The following is a 27,194-nucleotide window of genomic DNA, read 5'->3' on the forward strand; positions in this document are numbered from 1 at the left end:
TTGATTTGAAAGTCCAGACGTGTGTGTATGTGTGTGTGTGTGTGTGTGTGTGTGTGTGTGTGTGTGTGTGTGTGTGTGTGTGTGTGTGTGTGTGTGTGTGTGTGTGTGTGTGTGTGTGTTTCTAAGTATCCCCCAAGCGTTTTCTCTCAATGACAGAGGACATCCTATGAAAAAGCAGTTACACCATCCTACAAAAATGCCAAAAAGAAAGAAACAAACAGCATGTTTTTATTTGTGATGAGGTTCTGCAAATGATTTTACAGTTATTGGTCAATGGGTGATAAAGGTATGTGCACATAAGTAAATGGTGCATTTTTTTAGTAAACAATTAATGAGCTCAGTAAAATACACTTTGAGCAAAGTTTACAGTGGTGCAGGCTACATTTTCTCCCCCGGCAGTGGTTTCAACTTTTTCTGGTTTATATATGGTTGATATATATTTCAAGTACCAGCTCTAGGGTTTTGGAAATTATTAGTCGAGGACAGAACTGTAACTGATGCAGGAGCATAACTAAATTCCTGAAATTAATATCAGCCATACCTATATCACACATTAAATGATGAATCCCCTGACTGTGAATCTCCATATTCAGTTCAATATATTCTGTTGCAAGGGTACTCGAGTGGAAATAAGCAAATCAAGTGGATACACATTAAAACCCTTGATTCTGTTTTATAGCTGAAGATTTCTCATACACTCATTCAGTCAATGTGTTTACGACCACTGTTACAGACATACATGAGCATCAATAAATGACCAAGAATTAGCAATATAGAGCCTTTCAAATGGGCACTGCTCCTATCCTCTGCTGTCTACTGTGATAGCTGTTTCTGTCATTTGATTTATATTGTCACAGAAATGTACACCAGCTGGTGTGCATTCATCAACAGCTATGTCAGAGTGTCCTTGAGGAAAGAAACAATGACCAACTGCTCACTTTATGCAGCACTGGATGAAAACATCTGTTTTAAGAACATCAAATAATGTATCGTCAAAATGTGAATGAAACACGTCCAGGTCGGGATGACACATCTGCCTCGCCATTAATTTGAATATATAGCTGCTTTGGCATGCACCTGTTTGTCTTTTGCAAGTGTGTCTTTTTGGACACTCAGGGTGAGTGTGTGGTGTTGTGTGTGTCCTCCCCTCCTGTTTACCTTAGGGTCAATTTGACCCCAATATTATTTTTGTTTTCGGTTTTTTCAATTTGACTGTTTTTTTTCACTGTGTCAAACATGAAATACCAACTTTTAATATATTTAAAGGGCTATTTAGGTAGTCAACAAACAAACATAAAGTACCTCACTTAAACTTGAAAAAATATTAATACTAATAAATTTTCTGAGGTTTTTATTAAATAAATTGACCCTAAGGGTAAAATAAAAATAAAATATAAATATAAGGTAAGGGGGAAGTTAGTATAGACATCTATTACTCAGGGTGGTATCTATCTCTTAGTCACGGGTGCATGTTGGTCAATGATGAGGCTAATGACTTCTACATCTGCAGATCTTCGCCATTCATTGAAGATTGCGTACTTGACTCTGATTGGTGGGGATAGGCCAGGGGATGCTTGTGATTGGCTCACAGGCAGAATGGTTGATGAGCTATAGCCAAAGGACAGCGTGTTAAAATCCACCAAGGGAAGGATATGCATTGTTCCCACCCGTCTTATTTCCACTCATTCTACTGCTGGAATATTTTTGGAACAGGTCAATTTCTTAGATTATGTGAACATTTTAAAGAAATTAAAAAAAGTCTCAAACCTGAATCTCACGTTGCACAGCTGTCAGTTGTCATGAGGGGATTTCCCTTTGACTGACCATCAGATTGTTGGTTTCCCACATGAAATACCAGCGTTTGAGTGTGTTTCCCTGTCCAGAGATTCCCAGAGACCAACCAAGCTTCAGACTCAAACACGCTCACACACATACAAAGGGGGTCGGGAACTACAAATATAGAACAGTCGCAAATAGAATAGATATTCCATGTGCAGGCTGGATTACAGAGCACATTTGTGGATGTGAGTCTGTGTGTTTGTGTGTCCCCTGGGGACAAGTGTCTGTTCCCACGACCTGCCCTCCATCCGTTCTTCCTTCCCTCAGTCCGTTCTTCCGCCTTTGCTTCCATTCACTGGCCAGTATAATCAAACAGAGGCATGAAATCAACTGAATGAATCAACTTTGGCATGAAAGGAAATGAAAGGGAGGGTCAGACCACCATTATCAAAATCAATGTCCGTCTGTCGCACTGTCGTCCCAGGGCTGATCGGTCAGAAGTCTGCTAGGAACTAAATACATTTTCTCAAGGATGGAATTTGAGCAACATTTTTTGCTTGAGGATTTATATTCTCTGCTGCTTTATACTTCCTCTGGAACTCATTTAATGGAGACATATCCTACTTTTTTACTCCAGTTAATTCATCTGACAGCCATATATTTACAAGCTACCAGTGGTTCCCGATCTGTAAGGCTTTATATTCGTGGCCCATTACAAAACAGCAGTGTCTAGATGGGGCACTGTGTCGTGTTTGTATAGAGTCGCTATGATATATTAGCACTCACTGCCCTGCGAAACTTCCCAAATAGTCCCAGCATAAGACCCAAAGAGGTAAAAGTGTCCAATATCTCACCAAAAAAGATGATTGTTAAAGAGTCCAAAAAATGAAGTCTGTTGCAGAACTTTGTCATCTCCCAACAGATGTTAAATAGTTAAAACTAGTTCTGCATTGACCAGCTTTAACAGTAGAACGCATCAACTCACCAATCTAACGATGTATTATATGACATGCCCGACACAAGAGCACAATTACTTACTCATGGATTCTTTTCCAAAAATGCAGTTTGTGCAACAAACAATTGCAGGGAATGTTTCCATTCATTCATCAGTGCAGGTATTCAACAATCCCTCCACAGTATGTTAACATCACAACTGCACCACAAAGCACTGTATGTTGTTCAGAAATAGACAATGCATCTCTCAAACGACATCAATAGAACCATTTATGCTGTCTCCCTGTCTTTACTATGTCTGCAGTGACACATGTAGACAAAAAGCTTTATTCTATTACAGGACGGTGGGTGGTAATTTTGTGCTCTGGCACTGAACAAATGAATACAGGCTGGGTTGAGTCATCAGATTCACCTCCTGATTATAGCCCGCAGTGAGATTGACATCAGGCCTGCACATTGTGAAGTTCGTATTCAGTGTCAAATACAATCACATGATGGCCATGTACCATAATTAGAATCTTAAAATGCTGCTCAGCAGCTTCAACACATCCTGATTTATTTAGCCCCATTATTCAGTTTTGTGAAGTATTGCCATTTACACGTCCGACATCTAAAACTCATCCTTTAATATAAAGCATTGTGAGAATATAGCCAGTAAAGGACAGGAGCTGCATTTCAAAATAAGATCAAGATAAGATCAAGAGCGTTCTGAAGACTGACTAAATTATGGGAAAATAATATTCTTTCTTATCTTTTACATCAAGCTGCATAATAGCTTTTTGGAGAACAGCTCCATTTAAGTATAGCAACATGCTATTTGTGCGAGCAGCTTTATCCACAAGCCTGAGCTATATAGAGCCAGGCGGACTCAGTGTCTTCAAAGCTTGGTCCAGAGCTATTTAGGTAAGAGCTGATGTTGTTGACTTTGTTTGACATTTGACTCCCAAAATGAGCTCTATTTCATTGTTGTGTTCCCCCAAGAAAATGGTCCCATGTCTCCAGAAAATGACTTTGTGTGCCCGAGGGGGAAATTTGTTCCCGGTCATTGAGAATGATGTCGAAACGAACTTCACCGTCCCGAGGGTGAAAAGAAGAAACATAATTGAATTCTTAAAATAATTGTATTATCCTCAAGATAAAAAACTTTCTCGTTCAGTTTTTGTGCACTGAACTTCCTGAACCCATCTTCTTCATGATATTTGAGTCTGTATACACGGCATCCAAATAACTGAAAAACAGCTTCCTTGTGGTTTCTCTCTGTTTAAGGGAGCCATGGTATGACAAAATCAGAGCTTGAGTCATAAAAGAGTTGAAAAACCAGATCTTTAGTGTGTGTAAACACGGCCTTGGCCAAAGAAAAGAACGGGGCTGAAGCAGTCCAGATGTGTTGGGACTATGGGCAAATCAGGTACAACATCTCACATCTCGGTTTCCTCCTGCATGCTGACATGACTCTCTTTCTCTCTCTCTCTCTCTCTCTCTCTCTCTCTCTCTCTCTCACACACACACACACACACACAAATACACACGCACACTTCATCAACATCATCATCATCTTTGTCTTTATCATCACCATCATCATCATCTGGATACCAGCCGCCGGTTGTTCACTGCCTACAGTTTCCCTCCCTCCTTATTTCTCTCATGAGACACACACACACACACACGCGCGCACATACACATCTGGAAACAGTCAACGCGTCTACATGCACGGGGAGGGGGGCTGCCTTTCTCTCTCTCTCTCTCTCTCTCTCTCTCTCTCTCTCTCTCTCTCTCTCTCTCTCTGTATCACTGCAGAGCTGAGCTGCAGAGGCAGTAGAGGCAGAGAGAAGACAGAGCTCCAACTCCCGATCAGTGAGACACAGACAGACAGACAGGCGGGCAGACAGACAGGCACACAGACTGACAGACAGAAACACTGCCGGACCATCATGGACTGGATCAGGACAGAGAAACCGGTCTCCGGATGAGACAGGACCGCCTGGCTTCTGTTCTTTGGCGGAACTCTTTTATAGATTCGTGGAATAACCGACAACCTACTGGGAGATTTAACCCCGTGCTACCCGTGATGGAATATTTACACTCTTCTCATTTTCTAAATTGTCTCCTCTTCTCTTCCTCCTCCTCCTCGTCCTCGTCCTCCTCCTTCTCCACCACCTCCACCTCCTCTTCTTCATCCTCTCACAATTTGACAAGCTGCTGAAGATGCGCACGAATGCGTCTTTTGCGCACTTCCATTGCGACCGTCACTGACAGCGCCCGCGCTTGGTAACCTTTTGAAACCTTTTTTTTTTTTAAGTCAACGGGGGAGAGGAAAGAAAGAAAGAAAGAAAGAGAGAGGGGGAGAGAGGGAGAGAGAGGTGTGAATTGAATTGAACGCGGTGTCTCATGTTTCTCGCCTAGGGCCCGGATGTACCGAGAGATGCACCGGTGCGTTTTCCCAACCGGTTCCGCCGAAAGCTCCTTCTTTTTTCTCGCCTTCACCTCCATCATGGGGATTAGGTAATATTCACTCCATCCGAAGACACCCTCCCCACAAACAGAAATAACGGAATACCCAAGACTGTCCGTGTCAGACAGTTCCTTCTTCTTTTTCCCCTTTTTAATTTCTTTATTTTTTGGGGGGCTGTTTTTCCCTCCGCCTCTCCAGCTGTGATTGCCCTCTCTCTCTCTACCATTCACCTATAGGGATAACGCCGGACTATATTTATGGTAAATGAAAGCAAAAACATGTACATCCCGGAGGACACCCTTGAGAACCATCAAGGTATGTGGTGTCTTTTATATTTAAAACTGGCAAACATCTTCCAAGTGTGCATAGGAGAGGGGAGGGAGTGAGAAAAGAAGGGGGGGGGGGGAATGGTGATGGGATGGGATGGGGAAAGAGGAGGTGGAGAGAGGGGGGGGGGGGGTGGAGGGGAACAGGAGAGGGGTGTTCGCTCTCTCCATGTTTTCAACAGATGGACAGAAGTTCTCTTTCCTCCACTTTCCCGCTGTGTGCGGTGTGTTCATCAGGTCTTTCCCCCGCTGTGAGCAGTTTGCGCAGCAAGTGAACTTAACGCTCATGCAACAGGGCTGCAGGTAGCCGCGGACAGACACGAGGCCTTCTTCTCGCTTGGTTTAGTCCACACTTGTTGGTGTGACAGGCCTGTCCGTGAGGAGACTGTGGCATAATGGGTGGGCAGGGGCCATATTTAGCCAACAGGCAGTCGAAGGCGGGGAACGTTATTGTTTCGGGCACGTTTTTGAGATCTGCCAGATTGTGCATCCCCAGGGCTCTCCGTTTTGGGAATACACCAAACGGCACATACAGCTCTACATGTTGTTGGCCATATGTCAGAAATGAACACACACACTCGTCGCTAAGGAGCTGTAAATTAAGCAGCGCCCACCGACACGCGCACTCAATCACCACCGATCGATCGTCCCTTCTTCAATAATCAATAGTCGCATTTGTCACGTTTCAATCCAAGTTTGCATCAAGTCCGCAGGACTCCCGGACGGCAGCGCGCGCGAGAAAATCGCCTCGAGATGACAGGTGGCAGTGGGAGGGCCTGCAGGACTTATGTGTCTGCTCTGAATTGGGTTGCTGGTGTGTTCTTCTGGGGGAAGGCAGCGCAGGACAGTCGGTTGATTCGCACGAGACACGACTGAAGTTCAGCACGACGACTTTTTTCAGTGTTTAACAAGCAACACATGTGAAGCGAGTGAGTCGAAATCCAGAGCTGGGGTTTGTTTGGCGGTGAGGAAAGGGTCTGTTTGCATTGCGCAGTATTACGCGTCGCTCCTTCCACCCACGTTGCAGAGAGCAAAGCCCAGCAACGTATTGGTTTATGGCGGGCCGGACCTGGTAATTGAGCAATGGGGCTTATTTATCAGATCACCAATATCGTCGTCATGAACATCATCGTTGTCGTCGTCGTCGCCTTGGTCGACCACTTCCATCACAACCACATACCTCTCTGCCTTGGCGACAGGTTCCATAGCAACAGGGGATGAGGAGACGGGATGGCGGTGTATGCGTGTATGTGTGTGTGTGTGTGTGTGTGTGTGTGTGCGTGTGCGTCTGCATCTGTGTCGCAGCGAGGCACATTCACCAACAGTTTGTTCCGAGGAGCAACTCATCATCGCTTGAATTTTACCTGCAGAAGATATGCAGATGCAATGATAGGCAGATTAAACACAATGGCATCATCGTGAAGGGCACAGGTGTGTGTGTGTGTGTGTGTGTGTGTGTGTAACAGATCACATTCACCTTGATTGCCATGATGTCATCTTAATCTATTATTGTTATTACCAAAAAGGGTTCTTTTATTCCAAGTTGTCCAAAGAACTAAGATATATGTCATCATCACCATATAAAGTAGAACTTGAGGAATCAAGATCGTTGTGCTTGATATTACTTTTGGCAGGAAAGCTTTCAATTCTTTTAAATATTGGGTGGCCCTACATAGCCTGCATAGCAATTAGATGATCAGTGTCAAGCAAGCATGCGCTTTTTTGTGGGGGACTGGTTATTAAGCCATCCAAAAGTCTAATACATGAATTAAAATGTCACGGTAGAAGGCATTTCAGCATCGGTGTGAGTTCACAGCACAGGGTGCACAAGAGCAAAGCGTTAGATCAGGCTTGTGAAAGCAAAAGGTGTGTGTCATTTGCCTGGAGGTGCACACCTGACTGTTCAGGTCAAAGTGAAACAGGACACCAGACTTCTCCAGATAAGCAGAACTGACAACAATTAGCGTAATTGTAATGTTCTCAACCAGATAGGATCATATCTCAATACGCTTTTCAACTGCTTGCTTTTCCGTGCAATTTATAGCAAATGTATCTCAGGCTGAAGTCTACCTGTGATGGATTCAGCACCATGGACAGGTAATTCTTCATGCGTCTATTGACAGCTACATGACAGCTCTAGAAGGGATACGACATTGGCACTGAGGTATTACTTTTTTTAAATTTATTATAAGACAAAAGACAATACCTAGACATAACACCTAGAGGACAATGAAACAATGCGGACGACAAAACAATGGACATAACATCATAAAGTCAGAGTATAAATAAATAAAATAATAATAATAATTAGAAGGAGAAGAAGAAAGAAAGACAGATGCATGTGTACATGTGTATATGTGTGTGCGTGTGCATTATGAATGAACTAATAAATAAGAGGAGTGGTGTCATGTTTGTAAAAATAGAGTGAATGATGACCAGATGTCGTGGCGTTCTGTTTCATTGTAAATGATAGATGAGGTGAGTTGTTCCATTGAAATATATTCTGACATTAAATTTTTCCAGTGTGAGATATGTGCGTTATTCCTTGATTTCCAGCACTGAGGTATTACTGTTGGTGCCTCGCTGTGCCTCTTTAGTTCATTCAATATATACATTCGAGTAGCATTCGAGTTGTAACGTACATGTATGCACAAAGGACCAGATTCCCTGCGTTAAGTGTTTGTAGCGAAACACCTGATCACATCAATTCATTATGTTAAATCGGCCTGTGGTATTCCTTTTCTTCTCTTTTTTAAGAGCAGTAGTTTTGGGGAGTATGGAGGTGGATATCAAACGGGGCACTTAATGCGTTTCCTACGGATGAAAGATGATGACACTCTGGCTCGTAAGGCCATCCTTTGACCAAAAGTATCAGCAGCCTCATCATTTTAACTCCAAACCCGCAGTGTGTTCGAAGACCATGAAGCTCGACCAACTCCTCAGACGATGGCCGAGCCGACCCTGACCTCCCTTCTCTGTTGATGGAGGTGGAAGAAATGACACATTTGTCCTTGAGGGATTCAGTGTCGCCAAATCCCACCTAGACAAAGAAAACACAGAGCAGAAGCTGTCATATATTCTGAGGCTTTCTCTTCCACTTCCTGATGCCGGATGCCAGCTTTGTATATTTGGTATGAGAGTTTTCGCTCCATTATTGTTTCGCTTACATCTTTACATCCACTCTGTAATTCAAACAGACTTGGTGTCACACATTGAATTGCACTCCGTGCTCATGTTCGCTGAATGAACCAATTATACATCAATACAACATCCAACTGTTTACAAATGAATAGCCGTGCCTGTGTCTTTAAGACGCACAAACCCGAATCACAGGCTCGTCGTTAAATGCTGCACGCGATTAGCTGAAACAAATGCACACCTGTGGCATCTCATGTCATTGTATGTCGAGCACACACACACACAAACACACACACACACACACTCATTACAGCAGCAGTTTACAGCAGCATAAGCAGTGGGTTTATTTTCCCTGTGGGCATCGTGCCAGAAGCATGATACCTCCGTTGGGAATATTAATTGGTTTCCGATGGTTACCCCCGAGTGCTGGCCACCTGCCAAATCACCTCACACTAATGATTCGACTTGATATCCTCAGTGATTTCATTGACGTCACCTCAAAAGACATGTTGCAACCGCCACTGATGTGTTCGCTTCCTATGCGGCGTCTCACATGGAGCTCGTGTGATGTGCCGGTTAATGTGACTGCAGAGGTTTATCATACGCTCACACACGCAGTTTTCCAAGAGCATATATATTGTTTGTGTATTTTATTCAGTCAATCAAATCAAATACAATACAATATTATTCTATATAATATACAAAAGAGAAAGACTGAAAAGGTATAGGTAGAAGCAAAAAATGCTTCTAAATTCCTATCCTAAATTGAAATCAAAATAAATCAGAAAATTAATATAAAATAAAGAAGAAAATAAAACAACAATAAACAAAATAAAAAACAAAATATATTTATATATACTACCACATACATCTTCCATATTAATACGTTTTTAATTACATTTATAACTCTCAAGAATTGTTTTATAAATAATTCCCTTGAAAACCAAAAAGGAGTTCACCATTCTTACATCCATTTCAACATTATTCCATAATTGGACTCCGACAACAGAAATACATCTTCTTTTAATCCCTTTTTTAGCCTTTTGTACCGTGAACTTACAAACATCTCTCAAATCATATTTACCCTCATGTATTGAAAATATATACAAATATACTTCCATTCTTTAGCTGGACTTAAAGGATATTGTTCGACCCATTCAAAGATTATTATTACTGAGAGAATGCATTTAATTTAATATATCTTTTGTAAAGCCAGTCACTGTCCACAAATAAAGACAACAACTAACTAATTCATTTAAAAAAGAAGGTGCAAGAAAGAGGAGCGACGCATTGGGAATCGTCCGTCGGACAGCCTGGTGTGATAGGAATACGACTCTGAAAACAATGAAGAAACTGTTTCTGTCAATCATGCAGCCTGGGTCTGTATAACATTAGAGCTATTCTTGTACAATAACTGATTTACTCTCGTGTCCCTTTATGTTTGTTCATGCGGCCTTTTAAAGTTTTAGTTCAGAGACAATAACAGTGAGGCAACCTAATTACAGTCGTACGCCTTTTGCAATCAAATGTCTTCAGCGACTGTCCTTTCTTCAAGACTCCACCGCTTCATGAAACAATCCTCACGACCCCTGAACAGAACTATTAACAATTTTAAGATTTACATTTTGGGCGGTGAACAAATAAAAACCCACCTGCGTCTGTGAGTAATAGAGACGCTGAGTCTCTCTGCAGTGATTGTTCCTCGCCACGGTTTCCACAGCACGTTATCACCTTTAATAATTCAGTGCTGAGGGAGAACTGTTGCATGTGTGTTTTAAATGTTGTGCTCTCTTTCATCTTCTTCTAAATTCATTCAACCGCAGTTTTCAGATCACTGAGCTGCTTTCAGAGGAATAGTGGTTATTCATTTAGTTGTTTTTCAAGCGATATGGTTATCCTGCTTGCTGCCTTTGGCCCGCTACCGTTGTCTCCCTGCTCTCATCAGTGTCATCTTCAGCAAAAGGTTGACACACCCTCTCTTGTAAAATACTTTATAGTTTGACGTCTTATGAAATATAAAAAAGACCACTATGAGAGGTATAGAAGGAACAAAGTCAGTTCATCTGGCTTTGTGCTCCACGTGGAAAGGGTCAGGTTAGTCACCACTGTGTGTGTTTAAAGAGGTGTTAGTCACAGTTAGGTTGCAACCTAGCTGCGTCTGCAACAGAGGATATAATGAGCGATAAAAGGCCAATAAACATTTACAAAGTTTATATTGGGGTCTCGAAGTGTGTCATGTCTTTGACGTATAAAGCGTGGGACTCAACGGCAGCTGCTTTTTAATGTACAGCACCATCTGAGAGACAAATAAGACACACGAAAAGGAAGAAAGAAGGGCAGGGGAGGTGCTGATCGAAGGAGCGATAATAAAGCAGAAAGGCAGATTGCATCAGAAGATATTCAGGAAGAAAGGTAGAGAGAGGAGAGGAAAACAAAGTGTGGTTTGGAGATGGAGAAGAGAGACAGAGCAAAAGGACTGGAGAGGAAACAGAGGGACCAGAGAGAAGCAAATGGAGGCAACCAATGGGGAGAACGGAGGGAACTATAAGAGAGAGGAATAAAGGGATGAAATGACCGAGAGTTAGAGGGATAGCCAGAGAAGTGAGGGAGCTCAGGAGGAGGAGGAGGAGGAGGAGGGGGGAGGATTATCTGTGACTGTCTTGCTTAAGCCTCTGGTTGCGTATTGGAAATCTATCCAGAGGCTGTCCTCTGCTCTAAGCGCTATCGGGCCTCGTCTTCATTTCTGGTGGGACAATACGCCAACACAGCGCACACACGCCTCGTCTGTGTGTGTGTGTGTGTGTGTGTGTGTTTGTGAGAAAGAGTGAGTATGCAGTCGCAATTGGCCACCTGCCCATATGCATTGTAGCTGCTTGGCCGCCTCCGTATGTCTGTGTGTGTGTGTGTGTGTGTGTGTGTGTTGAAAAGGTAGGACACATAAGCACATGTCTAAACTGAGCGGAGATTGGACACACTCACTCTATCTATTGATCTGGCTGAAGCCACCGGTGGAAATAATAATCCTCTGAAGATCATTGAAAGAAAAAATAATGCTGAGGGTCGACTCCGCTTGGATGTAGTGACATAGTTTCCATCACTTTTACAGTCTCGGTTTGATTTAATCTCTAAATATCACAGCGCCGTCTTACTCTACAGCCTTTATCTAGACGAGTTTTGTATTGATACAAATATTGATATCTATATTTTAGCTCGTCTGCAATTACTACCATGATATCACAGTGATGAGCTTCATGAGCTACTAACCACCTTCCCTGTAATACAATCATTTAATTAATCTAATAACTTTATTTGAACTTGAGCTTGGCAATCGAGGATTGAAACTGTAAAATGCATTGTCGATCTATATTAAGTATCAGGTCTCTATCACTGAAACTAAAGTTACAAGACAAAGCGATACACACATCAATAAAATGACATCTTAAGAATGGTTAGTGCTTTAATGTATAATTTGTTATCGTACCAATATTTTGGAAAGCATGATAGTCAACTACGTAAACATTTTTAAATGCGGTATTATATATTCCTATTATACATCCATATATAGACAGCATTATTTTCACGGTTGCATTCTGATATTTTTCTGTCTCACGTTCTCGCACGGATATAGAGAAACCTGTTAAATATTTCAGCCTTACATGTTGTTTACATGTGCCACGTAAACCTTGTGATATCCCACCGAAGTTCTCCATGTGTGTTTAGAGTCTGCCTCCTATTCATTCTGCAACATTAAAATATACAGAACTAGAATGGGCACTTGGTAGAGCGCATACCTTCGCATATCACAAGATTGGGCATTGAATTATGAACATTTTGGCATTAGTTGCATGCCAATTGGATACAAATTTACCGCGCTATGGTAAAAATAAGATTTTGACCTTTTCATGACCTTGACCTTTGACCTGATCGATCCCAAAATCTAATCAAATGGTCCCCGGATAATAACCAATCATCCCACCAAATTTCATCCGATTCGGTTCAATACTTTTTGAGTTCTGCGAATAACACGCATACAAATAAATAAATAAATAAAGAAATACACGGCGATCAAAACATAACCTTCCGCATTTTCAATGCGAAGGTAATAAATAAATAAATACACGGCGATCAAAACATAACCTTCCGCATTTTCAATGCGAAAGTAATAAATAAATAAATAAATACACGGCGATCAAAACATAACCTTCCGCATTTTCAATGCGAAGGTAATAAATAAATAAATACACGGCGATCAAAACATAACCTTCCGCATTTTCAATGCGAAAGTAATAAATAAATAAATAAATACACGGCGATCAAAACATAACCTTCCGCATTTTCAATGCGAAGGTAATAAATAAATGAATAAATAAATAAATGGCGATCAAAACATAACCTTCCGCATTTTCAATGCGAAGGTAACAAACAATTCACACACTGGTGTGTGTATGTTCCCCAAGTGACAGGAGAAGCCGAGAGATGGATACAGTCTATATTATTCATGAACAGTCATGCATTGCCTCTCTCCTGTCTCTATCTGGTCTGGACTTCTCCCTCTCATCGTCTCTCAAAAGGTCTTAACCCGTCTTTCCCTGTGGATGATTTGCTTTGTTTTCTCTCTCTTTTCCCTCTCTCGCTCACTCAGCCAGACATTCACCATTAGTTCATTTCAGGGTTTATCGTTCAGTGAAACCACATTTGCTTTCTTCTGTGAATTAATCAGTCCATCTGCCTGCCTTTACAGTAAAACTCTGAAGCATTCAAAGTAATCTAACCACAGAAAAAGCATGATAGGAAACATCTTTTATCGTCCCAAAGGGGAAGGCGCACTGTAAGCTCCACACACAGCAGAACACCAAGTGGACAACCCACAGCTCCATTACTTACCAGATCCACTGGCGTTGGGCCTTATGTACAGAAGAAATCAAATGTGTATGCAATATAAGCGGCAGGGATGTGTTTTAAAATGGGTAAAAGCAAATCTAGTTTCATAGCCTTATATAAATACACTTTCTTGTGTTTTTATGTGAAGAGCTCAACCACGTGAGCTTTATATTATAAAATGGTCACCGTGATTTCTCTGTGTTTTGTGTCTGTGTCACCAAACTAGGTCAGGGTGACATTCATACTTGTGTAAGGGAGTACATTATTTTTGTGTTGATGGTTTGAGGCTGAGGTGCAATTTGAGAACATGTAATCATTTCCATGTCTTCAGCACCAGTGCCTCCTGTAGAAAAGTTGTCAAAAAAGTCTGATTTTGTTTTAAAATACAGCATTGAAAGGGTTCTTTGGCCTTTTATTTTGACAGTAAAGACAACAGCTAATTGTTATAAGAGCATTCTGATCATTTACGTATACTAAATGAGTGCAGTCAAATGAAGAATGGTACATATATAATACATGAAATCATTATAATATTATACAGCATACTGTATTGATGACCACCATCTAGGTGGGTGATCCCCTTTAAGGCAAAGATAAAAGACTTTAGATTATTTAAGAGAGTGTGTGTTCGTCTCACATGAGTTATGTGACAGTTAATCCTAATTACCTTCGCATTGAAAATGCGGAAGGTTATGTTTTGATCGCCGTGTATTTATTTATTTATTTGTATGAGTGTTATTCGCATAAGTAAAAAAGTATTAAACCGAATCGCATGAAATTTGGTGGGATGATTGTTTATTAACCGGGGACCATTTGATTAGATTTTGGGATTGATCGGGTTAAAGGTCATGGTCAAGGTCATGAAAAGGTCAACATCTTCTTTTTACCATTGCGCGGTCAATTTCTATCTAATTGGCATGCAACTAATGCCAAAATGTTCATAATTCAATGCCCAATCTTGTGATATGCGAAGGTATGCGCTCTACCGAGTGCCCATTCTAATTAGATGATTGCGAATAATTTCACGGGGAAAACATGCAACAGAGATGTTTTTAACGTGCAGTGGCACAACGTTGCACTGCGAATCCACCGTCTGCCTGAGACGCATCGCTTTAGTATTGAAGGCACTCAGCAAGCTTGACATGTGTGTCAAAAGTTGTCATTCACTCGTCACTCAGCTGGAAACACTTTGAATCTATTGAAACCAGCTGACAATGCAACTCACAGATGTGACAAGTGTTTGCCATCCAAGAACTTTAGATGCACATGAAGAATGTCTTCTTATTTTCTAGATGTATTTGTCCTGGCTTTCAGACTTTTACATTCAATTAGCTGACAGATGCTGACAATGGACGATTGACTGGAACATGTAATGGTTGCATCTTTAGTCCAGAAAATGATGTTGTAAGTGCAAATCCATTTGGCGTGAATGAATACATACTTGATTTCAAGTTTCAAGAGAATTGATTATCTTTCCGTGGTGAATGGAAGTTTATCACTTTGTGCATCTGAGCCCAATTCCAACGAGTGAGAAACATATAAATAAAACAGCCCAGAAATCTCTCAAGTGAAATAACCAACATTGTCCCACGTATGTACAATAAGACTTAACTGCTCGTAGCAAAAAGATGGTTAAGGAAATTGGTATTTTGGGCCTCTAATATATTAAAAGATGTTCCAATTAATTTTTTCATGAGGATAATTTAAGATTGTGACGAGGTAGAGCGCAAGAGCGAGCGGGAAGGAAGAGGGACAAGAGGAAACATAGAGGGGGAGGAATGTTAGTCACCTTCAGGCTCTCTGTGGGATCATACTGACTGATGTGTGTGTGTGTTTGTTTTGTTTTTGTACTAAACACTCACCTGTGTCTTTAAGAGGAAACTAATCCGATCAACGACGCTCTTACCTATCCATCAGCTAATTGAAAGCAGAACATTCGAGTTGAAATCATGTCGCTCCAAGTGTGTCTTCTTCCTAATTGAAGACACATAAATGATTCTATTTCATGAACAGAAAAAGTGTTTTACAGTGCATTAGTGCATATATTGTTAGCCTCGGTGTCCCAGCAGAGAATTTCTTTTAACTTGAAGAAATGGAATAATGTCTCTTATTCCTTGTGATGGTCCGTACCATTCAAATGTTTTGAATAGTCTGGCGTTAGGTATTTGTCTATTTAGCAGATTATATTTATAGATGTGAAAAGGTTTTGCTTTCTTTGTGGGAGGGAGCGTCACACCAAGCTCCACGAAGAAAGCGTGCCGTGAGTGGACATTGCTTACTAGTAGTGCACATATCTTGCGTCTGCTTATTCTGACACTTCTCTCTCACAGGAAGTGAGGTTTGAAGCACAAAGGATGTACAGCCATGCGTCTCTGTCGGGCTCTCAGTTGCAGCAGTCTTGTTAGTCTGTCCTCTGGTGGGCTTGTCATGGATGGATAGGTTGCACTGCAGAGAAGGTGGTCTGTCGCCATGGGCCCTATACACACACACACACACACACACACACACACACACACACACACACACACACACACACACACACACACACACACACACACACACACACACACACACACACACACACACACATTCACACACAAACTCTGCCGTGAGCATCACCCTGCTGTGTGACAACACCCAGGCAAGATAGATTAAACTAAGAGTGGAGCGTTGTGTCTCTCTCTGTGTGTGTGTGTGTGTGTGTTTCTGCCTCTGGGTGTGTGAGGATGTGCATTTTTTTTTGGTCCGCTTTCTTCTGCATGTGTCTGGGGTTGATAGCTGTCAAATCGCTTCTTGCAGCTAAGAATCATGGGTAACAAAAGCCTGTTGTGTAGCCTGGGGCATCAAGCACTTTCTGTTACTTTTTACTGAGTACGGACCCAGACAGGAAAAGGTTAAGAAACAATTCAGCACGATTGAAGGAGGGGCGGTTTGTCTAAAGATGACATCTTTTTACGAATAACCTTGTCGCCAACCCCGTGTAAATAAAAAAAACATTTCCGGTGTATCTTTTTGCTTGATGCTAAATGTCAGCATTGAATTTACGGCATGGAAAGGCGAGGGAGAGATCATGATCAAGGTCAATCAAAACAAACATTATTTGCAGGTCTGTTACAGGACACACACTCCTGCCTTGCTTTTCACCTTGCCAAATAAAGAGCAACCTCAAAATCGGTCTGCCGACTGATAACGCTCTGGGGCCGAGCGGTTATATTTCTGCTTTTACGAGCTAATTTTAAACCAATAAAAAAATCCTTGTCCATCGATAGCCGGCGGGTTCTCAGATTGCATTATGGCGAATGCGTTCTGCCTCTTTTACTCCAGACAGACTGTTTTCCCGTGTTTAACTGAAGCCTGCTCTCGCGTGATTGGTCACTACGACTCCGACCAGAAACTAGAACGCTTCTGATGCCGATATCTTGTAGACGCTGAATGGGTTCATGTAGGTTACATATCGGGCATCTGAATTGCCATTAAACAGTCAGTGTCACGACTCAAAAAACAGGACCCAAAAGCACGACTCCAAAGTTCAGGGCAATCAAAAGGGTTTATAAAAAACAGAAAATCACAGCTATGCTGGAAAAGTAAGCCAGGACAAAAGACTAAACTATCAAGAAGGATCAGGACAACACAAGAGACAAGACGATCTGACACAAGACACAGGTAGACACTGGCTTAAAATACATGAGGAAATGGGGAACAGGTGGACACAATCAGGGGCGGAGCAGACAATCACACGAACGAGGAAACACCGGGGCAGGAAATAAAGTTTCTGAAACGAGAGAGGACAGTTACTACAAAATAAAAGCGGGCATGGAAAACAGGACTAAAACCTAAAACTTAACACAACCGACGAGACATGACAGTCAGTGCCAGGGATGTTTGGCTGCTTTAGACATGCTGCAGGTGTGCGCTGATCGGTACTAACCAAAAATAGATGTTTCCATTTATAGCGGGGCTCTGCTTCCTTGTAAGACATGGAAGAAGAAGAAGAAGTCACGCCCCCGGGGGCCTCTGTAACTCTTGTGTTTGATGTTCTTCTTGCAGGTCTTTGTTTCTCATGTCGGACCACTGAATTTTGAGCTTCCGGACATAATTTTTGGAATTTTAATCAACACTACTTACTTTAATTTAAAGTGGTGCTGCAAACTCTCTGTCTCAGGTCTTTTTGTTAAAGTATCGAGCCACATCTGAGGGTATTTTAAGTCCCTGCAGAGACATTGTGGTTTCAAAGTCTGAGTTCCGAGTGTCTGACACTGCTGGCATTTGGTTATCCGATAAAGATAACACAAATAAATATCAGAGGGGGCTGTGAGCTGTCTTTGTGTTGCTTAAGATCCATTGGTTACTGAATCACATCTATGGCACAAGCACCATCAACGTAGGTCGGCTTTGAAAACATAAACCATGAGTTTATGATCTTTCATCTCTCTGAGCCTTTTATCAGTTCGGCCTTACTCTGTTTCTTTATTTCAGTCTGCTACGTCTGCATTTCTGTTGCGATCTCTTCCGTTCTTTTCATCGGTCGTCACCATGGCGACCGGTGCTGGACTCGAGAGGATGAAACTAAGGGTGGAAGGCGAGCCTTCAACAAACCTGGCTGTATTCCTGTCTCTTCCCCTCTTCTTTTACACCCCATTGGCTCTTTCACCCCTCCTCTCTTTCTCTTGCTTTCTACCTTTATATCTCTGACGCTCTCCTCCTCAAACATTTGCCAATTGTGTGTGTAGTTCCTCTTTTCTATTCTTTCCTTCCCTTTCTCTCTTCTCTACATCCCTCTATTCTTATTAAGACAAGGTATGAAGTGACCCAACTATATAGGCCATCAGAGTGTCCTTGACTGTCTATGTGTGCAAAAAAGTGTGTGTCCTTCTATCCCGTCTATCTAGGCCAGTCTTGATGTGTGTGCTCCACGGACCACTTCCCCACAGACACACATTGTATGTGTGTCTGTGTGTGTGTGTGTGTGTGTGTGTGAGGGAGAGAACGAGTCACTCTATATATCTGTATAGAGCAGTCCACTTCCCAAAAGACCAGGCTCACTTTCACACTCTGGAGTCATGATGGCTAAAACAGGCTTGTTACAGGAATCCTACAACAGTATGTGTGTGTGTGTGTGTGTGTGTGTGTGTGTTTCCATCTCCAGAGCTGCATCTGTAACCAGCTCCATAAAGAGGAGGGGCGTTTAATTCTTGAGGGCAGCTTTCGTGTGACTGTTTGTGGCTCGATGGATGTCGTTGTCAGAAATATCTCTTCAACGATCAGATCGGTGACAATAAGAGAATAATGGCTCCCAGAAGATTTCACTTTTAGTGATCATCTGACCTTTCCTCCAGTGCCACCATGAGGTTGAAATTTGTGGATTTGAGTAAAATATTGTGTCACCTACAGGGTGGATTGCCATGATATGTACTACAGATATCCAAGGACCCGATAGGATACATTCTGTTTCTGTGTTCAATACCTTGCTATACGGCCTTTCGCCTGTATTATGCAATTAGTGTTAATTAGCATACTAACACGCTAAAATAATTAAAAAGAGAAAAACATCTAAATATCAACTAGTAAACATCAATATGTTCGCGTATTTCTTTTTGTCCGAACCCACATGGTTGTTGCACATTGACGACTCATGTATTTCATGTCAAGCACACTGAGGAAAGTCTTTCAGGCTCTAAATCCAACGCACAGAACGCCATCCGTCTTCATGTCGCCTCCCTCGTCGCACAGGATGCGTTCTGCACGTGTGCGTCTGAGGTACACTACCGTTCAAAAGTTTGGGGTCATCCAGACAATTTCGTGTCTTCCATGAAAACTCACACTTTTATTTATCAAATGAATTGAAAATTGAATAGAAAATATAGTCAAGACATTGACAAGGTTAGAAATAATGATTAATATTTGAAGTATTAATTTTGTTCTTCAAGCTCAGGAAGGCCAGTTGTATAGCTTATATCACCAGCATAACTGTTTTCAGCTGTGCTAACATAATTGCACAAGGGTTTTCTAATCAGACATTAGTCTTCTAAGGCGATTAGCAAACACAATGTACCATTAGAACACTGGAGTGATAGTTGATGGAAATGGGCCTCTATACACCTCTGGAGATATTTCATTAGAAACCAGACATTTCCACCTAGAATAGTCATTTACCACATTAACAATGTATAGAGTGTATTTCTGATTAATGTTATCTTTATTGAAAAAACAGTGCTTTTCTTTGAAAAATAAAGACATTTCTAAGTGACCCCAAACTTTTGAACGGTAGTGTATATGCCAAAGTCACCAGTATGGAAATTAGTGAGTGATCACACACTCAATTTCAGCTGACGGGAGAGGGTGGGCGCGGTGGCAGTTCAGATGTAACTGTGGCTATTCGTCTTTCTCTCTGGAGTCTTCCTCTTCATTCCCTTTTTATCCTCTTCACCCCGTTTCTTTTATATCTCCCGTCTCCCCTCTCCACCTTTTGACCCAAACTCATCTCCTCTTCGCATCTGTGATTCGTGTTCTCGATCGATGCGTCTGAAAGAGAGAGCGCGAGAGAAGAGATGACGGGTTTTTTTTTTTGCTCGGCGCCTGTAGTGATGTCATCGGAACAGGAGGCGCGACATCGTCTGTTGTCATGTCAACCAAAAGAGATTGAACATGCTCACAAAGGGAGAGATAGATTGAAAGAGGGGATGGAGGGACGGGGAAGATAAATTATCGCAGTCGATGTGTAACATGATGGGATTTTAATAGTCTTGTTAGAATTTTACACGTGAAACACCGAGGTGCCTCGATGTCACCGCGTTAAAAACACACCTCGGCCTGTTCGCTGCTGCTCTTTAACGTCTTCAGACGTCGGCCCCTCCAGTGTCTTCAGCTTGGTGTAAAACGTCCGAGCTGGTCTCCTGGGTGCATGCGTCTGGTTTGCAGTGTGATAAAGTTGATGATTAATGACATTACCTCAACGTGGCAGACGGGTAACCATGGCAATACCACATTAAACAAACACTGTGTACCAACAGGGGCGGGGAGAGAAAAAGGGGGAGACGAGGAGGAGGAGGAAGATGTTTTTTTTTCTGAGAGATTCATTGTGATTGTTGTCATGTCCTGATAGTTTGTCGGAGGCCACAATACAGCTCAGACCTTCGTCTCACTCAAAGATAACGCAGTGCTGCCATGTCAGGAAAGAATGACATCGCAGCTTTTCTATTTGTTTCTAGATCTGTGTCATGGCCGCTCATGCATTGAGTGATTCCATATCCTTCGGTTTCTAAAAAGCTGCTCTAAAACCCACACGGGATTCGAAACAATGTCCTTAATCCTCATTTTCCTCTGACCCTTCATCTGTTCAGTATCCATTAGATCACCTTTTCATCTGTGGTTCGCAGCAATCTTCTTTTTTCCCCTTTTTTCTTCCATTTCTCTCTTCCGCCAACTGCTATGAGCCCTCCCGTTTCCGTCCCCCTAGTCTTCACTAATGAAGCAGAGATCTGCTTGGGGCCATTTTCCTCTCTATCAATATTCGTTGGCAATTATCAGGGCTGGTTTATTAACACTGACAGAGGGAACCATGTCACACTGCTCAGTCCTCTTGTTACCTCTCTCTCTCACACACACACACACACACACACACACACACACACACACACGTAAATGATGTTAAAAAAAAAGCACATGACACAGACATTGAGTGTCTCTCATATACATTCACTGACATATATTTGAATGTTTGACTGATGCTAAGAGCTCATGCATGTCATTTCACCTCATGATTGAGCTCTGGGATTAGACGATGAATATGTGAAAAAGATTGTGTTGACTTTCTTGGCTGTGCAGAGCTATGACAATACACCGGTAACTTAGATGTGACCATTGGCTGTGGGTTTGACTCAGTGTTGTAGTTATTTATACGGTTAGACTTAGGTATGATAGGATTATCAAAACACACCTGTTGTCCTCTTAATTTTACAGAGAAGTAGCTTACTAGTTATGCTTTTAGCTGCTTCTGACAATCACAAGCCTCTTGCCTTGCAAATTGTAGCGTTCCCTCAAATCGCTCATCTTTCATTACAGTGTTTAATAAAACACCCCCAAGTTTAAACCCCCCAATTGCTTGTTGTCAGGGAAGTTTAAGTGCTATATCTAAACTGGGGGAAATGAAAATTGTGTCAAATTATCACTTCTTAGAGTTAGCATTTTTTGCACTTCCGGTACTCTCATCTTGTTTTATGGTTAGATGCCTGAATTAAGGTCTGTGGTTTTCGTGTCACGGCGACTAATACGCCTTTACAGCCTCGTCGGGTATTCTCGCTCATGTGACCAATTATAGCTCAACGTTGGCAAAAATCCTATTAAAGGTGCTAATTTGTGAAGCAGATCTTGTTGACCAAAACTTGTACGGTTCTTAAACTTGTGTCCTGTGATTATTCAAAATCCCTTTGCCATTTTTTTTCTTCGAGGGAACCCGTGCGATGCTTACTTCTGGGGTAAGTACAAATCCATCCCCCTGCAGCACTCTTACGAGTCTGGCTATAGGGACACTGAGCGTCTCCCCAGCTTTCAAAGCATTTTATCCGAATCAACTTTCCCCCTCATGCCAACAACAGCCCGACGTGGCAGTGGTGTATTAAATGATACTTTCCACACATTTAAATGATGCAAATTATTATCATTGTCAGTGCTAACAGCTCAACATGGCAGCAGGTTTCCAAGTGTTAATGATGCAGGAAGTCATGTCACAACACAGTCGCGCTGATTGGAGCACAGATGTTAAGGCGCTCGGTAGACTGCTTCCGACGGTGTTTTCCCGAGGTGCGCTGGGAGCAGAAGCAGAGAAAAACATCAAAAAGCATCGTCACCACGGGATCTGAGATGAGTGTGCCTAAATATGGTCGACTTTCACTGTCGGAGTCAGCCTCATTACAACAAGCACATCTCTATTTGTGATAAACGGCAAGTACTGTGGTGCTTTGGGGAGGCCCAGGCCATGAAAGGAAGTCCTGTCCACCGCTGGTCAGCGAGCATGTAGCCTATTCACAGTTATATTTGCCAACAGCAGGCAGCCCACATAGACAGTCACACAGAGGAAGTGTAGACACACATTCACTTCCATTATGATAACTTCGGTAAGAGTTTGAAAGACCTGCACATTTCGGGCAAAAACTTTTCTTTATAAATGAAAATTAAAAAGATGGAGAAGTTGGCTGAGTCCACATAGATATGTGCAGTAAAGTTATGGACTATTTTGGGAACAACACATTAGCAAAGGGACTTACTGTTCATAAGCCGCTCGTCAGAGCTAATATACAAGTATTACTGATTTATGTAGATTTTGCCAGAAACAAGCACTGGCTGTGACGGATGTTTTAAACACTGCCTTCAATAAATGGTTCCAGATTCAGACCATAGTTGGCTAAATTTGATGTATTTGTATTCCAGCATTCAACTTGTTGTATAATGACATCCAACAACTTTAAAAATATACTCCTTTAGCTGAATATGTTGCTTAACCCTCCTGTTACCTTCACATTTACCAACATATTTTACCCTCGGGGTCAATTTGACCCCAGCAATTAAAACCTCCAGAAAATTATTATAATTAATATTGTTTCCCAAGTTTAAGTGTGAGGTACTTTATGTTTGTTTGTTGACTACCTAAATAGCCCTTTAAATATCTAAAAAAGTTGATATTTCTTATATGTTTGACACAGTGAAAACAGCCTGGCGTCAAATTGACCCCAAAGAAACACCGACGTTAAACATTGAATGGGGTCAAATTGACCCAAAAGGTAACAGGAGGGTTAAATATCGCCAACATTTTCCATATTGCATTATATCTGTCATTGTATGCCTTCTCTGCTACAGCTGCAGAAGAGGTATCCGCGATATTGGGATTTAGTGCTTGGCAGTTCAGACAGGCAACATCAGCCGGTCCCACAGTCGCAGCTTGTTGACTGCCCGATCTGATCGCACTGACTGATGAGAGGGCGTCCAGCAAACACACAAACGCACACGCACACACATGTAGACGCAACGCAGTCAAACATCAGGCCTGTCAGTTAGGCTAAATAAAAATCAGCACCACGATCGCGTTCTTCCTCTCCCTCAAACACAAACACACACACACACACACACACACAACTCACTCACGTGCACACATACCGGAGAAACAACATCTGCGGCATCTGGCCGAGCCAAGCTTTGATCTTAGGTCATATCACAGCCATCCAAGAGAAACGTGACAGTCATCTCAGAGCTCAGGAGGAGAACACAGCGCTCTGTAGCACACACGAACATATAACACACAGACTTTATACACACGTCGGACCTCTTTTCACCTACAGTCGTCTCTGTCACTCCCTTTTCTCTATTTTTGCTTTTGCTTAGTTACTCACAGTGTCTTTGTGTCGCTCTACTGTCCAATTCTGTCCGTCTTCTGTCTCTCCGTTAAAGTGCTTAGTGCAAAGTGTGTGTGTGTGTGTGTGTGTCTGACTGTACCTCTAAATCAGGCATCTGGTGGCTATCAGAGTTAATCACCCGAGCTTCCTATAGCCACCCATGACACTCAAGCTCACGCAACCACACACAGCGGCACATGAGGCAGACAGCGCATTAGACACTTTTGGAAAGAAACATCGACAGCAGGGGATGAATAAAATGGAGGGCGGCGAGAGGCCACAGGAAATAAGGAACTAATGAAGGGCAGAGAAAGGTTGGCGGGACGCGTGAAACGGGCTATCGCACGTCTTCGCGTTCGAGAATAGTCGGACTTGATAATGGCGTCGCTGCGCCGCTTAAATAGACGTGAACGGGATGTGTGAAATGTGTTCATTTAGCGTGCTGGAGGCAGCTGAATGAGCCGGAAGGGAAACACAACAGAGCATCGATCCTCCCCAGATTAACCAAACGTCAAACTCAGGTCGACGCTAATATCACAAGCTCTGGGATTTGGACACAGACTTCTCATGGTCACGCCGAGCAGTGATTTTCCCGTCTGAGTCAAGGCAGGATTGTCCTGGTCATGGCCTGGAAATGATAAAATCCGCTTATGAAAGTAAGACAGGGAGAGGGAGACAGGCAGTTCTTTTCCACGGACACTCTGCTGCCTTCTCTGAGCCAAGCTCCACCACAGCAATCACCGAGAGGACAGACACTGTGCGGCGCTGACGGTGGACTGCAGGTGAAAGGTCAAACAATGTCTCATGTGTGTTGGTCGCTATAGACATATCATTATTTTTTTTCCATTTGGCCGAAGAAGCCATTTGTCCTACGTTTCCTTGTCATCTGTCTGTTTTTTTTTTACTAATGTTGTTTTTCACTGTTGGCTGTCTCTATATCCAGAGATTATTTATTAAGCGTAGCTGTAATGTGACTTTGCCACACTGCTCCACACATGCAACAAAGGAGTCGACGGCCTCAGAAAAGGCAGCTGTAATCCATCCCAACTGTTTACTGTGAAGTAAAGGTCGGAACACCTAGTACAATCCAAATGTGTCTGTCCCTCCTTCTGACTCCGTCGGTCTCTCTTTATAGCTCTCCTTTCATCTCTCTCTTCTTGAGTTGGTCGTGATGTTTACAGGGGACGGGTTCTTTTCTATCTCCAGGGCAACAGTAAGAGCTTTGTCATGTATGTTTTATTGCACGGCTGATATTATCTGTGTCTACGTATTCATGTTTCTCCACATTTGTTGATTTTGATTTCCTTCAGATGGACCTCATGTTTCCTTTGTGAAGTGTCCCTGTTTCCTAATTTAAATATATATTTTTTATAATAAATCATCATAGACATATAGTGTTTAAAATGAATAAACCATTAGAAATATTCTCTTTTTTACATGGTATTTAAAGAATAGCAACTGCAAGATAAACTGAAAAATACTATACTTACGACTTAATACTATAATTTACATATCTGAACCTATTGCATGCAGATGTGCACTGATCTGAGACATTTCCCCCAGAACATCCGTCTCTTTTATTTTTACTTTCAGTTCATTAAACCTCATGTCAAATAATCCTAGATATCTCATTATGTGCAGACGTGCCGCACAAAGTGACAGGGAATTGTGCGTAATGAATGCCATGTTTCTATCACTACTCACCTGGCCTTAAAGAAAAAGCTGTTTAAAATGTCATCTCCTCCCCTGTGTGTCGTGTCTATGCTTGCGTGTATAATCTATAGTTCTTTTAGTTCATATGCATCACTGAAGTCAGAGTGAGTATTGGACTTTGATTGTTTTCTGAAGGCTGGTGTTGATTCAGAGATAAACCGACGCGCTGACATGGCCAGAGAGGTCGCTTAGGAGAAAAACTGGTCCCACCACTTCTTGTCCACTGTCATCCACGAACGAAAAGACTAAGACACACACACACGCCGCTTTCCTCAGTCATGCTGCTGCCTCCTGGGATCAGTGACAGCAGCTGTGCAAGCAGTGCAGTCGTAGTAAATATACGTGAAGATGAAAAAAGCGAGAAAGTGTTTATTTAAGTAAAAAAAGCACAAAGAACAAAGAATGAACCATTAAATATTGACGAAGCGGGTTCATATTTTGTTTAAGTATCTCATCTGATTGAGAAATATTAGTTGGTTTAGTTCGGTTTGCAATTTCAGAATGATTAATATAGTATAATGTATTTATTCCAATCCAGTTAAGTAGAGCTACTTTATTTGATTAATCTTTCAGTTCTTAGTCATAATTTATAAAGAGCTTTTGGGAACTCGAAGCACTCCATCGCAATAATCACACACAGTATAATTACCCGTTTGCACGTGAGAAATATCAAATTAATATGTGGTTGTTGTATATTTGGGGGCCTGTGTGAACAGATACAAAAAAGTGCTGATAGATACTTATTTCGTATGTATTTGTCAACTAGTATATATATTTTTCATGACCTCTCCCTTGCCTTTTTTCGTCCATCGTATCAAAGACTATGGCCGAGGTCGTGATGTGATTCTCTTCTCTGAGCGTGCTCACTCGCATGGCTTTGATTGGATGGAGAGAGAAACACCATAGCAACAGCCAGGTGATGGATTAAAGTCCGAATTGGGAAGAGAAAGTCACTGTGATTACACACACACACACACACACACACACGCACATACATTTAATTAAAAGGAAACGGAAGCCAGAGGACAACTTACTTTCTCCTTCTGTGTAATAATGTTACCATTTATGCTAATTTGCGTACTTATCGAGCAGAATAACTTATTTTATTGAATGTCAGATGTTCTGTGTAAATGGCTGAGATGAGAAAGACAAAGAAGCGAAGAATAATGTGTTTTTCAAAAGATTAATTACACAAAGGGACCGCCCTGGTTTAGATTCTCAGAAATAAATGCCGATTTGACATCATCATAATTTGCCTGAGTTTGGACCTGTTCTCTAACCTGCTGCACACACACACACACACACACACACAAACACACACACACATCAATCACGCTCTCAGTCAATCACACTGCCACTCACTCAGCTCCACTGTAGGAATCAAACATGGCCGCTTCTCCCTTGTTCCGTCCTCTGTGTTAATCAGCACCGTGTGGAGCCACTCCACATTCATTACCACTTGATTAATTCATTCATTACGAGAAAACTCTGTTTGATTGTTACTGAACAATAAGAGTGTGTGAGTGTGTGCTTACCAGGCATAAGTGCATACATGTGTGCACTGGT

The 27,194-nt window shown here is 42.0% G+C and overlaps 1 protein-coding gene across 5 annotated transcripts in view; it reads left to right on the forward strand.

Annotated features, from left to right (window-relative positions):
* Positions 1–27,194, forward strand: part of cacna1c (calcium channel, voltage-dependent, L type, alpha 1C subunit) — a 191,959-nt gene that overhangs the window by 6,983 nt on the left and 157,782 nt on the right. The gene's annotated exons all lie outside the window — the stretch shown is intronic.

This window comes from Pseudoliparis swirei, chromosome 10 (assembly GCF_029220125.1).
Source record: "Pseudoliparis swirei isolate HS2019 ecotype Mariana Trench chromosome 10, NWPU_hadal_v1, whole genome shotgun sequence".
NCBI classification, from domain to species: Eukaryota; Metazoa; Chordata; class Actinopteri; order Perciformes; family Liparidae; genus Pseudoliparis; species Pseudoliparis swirei.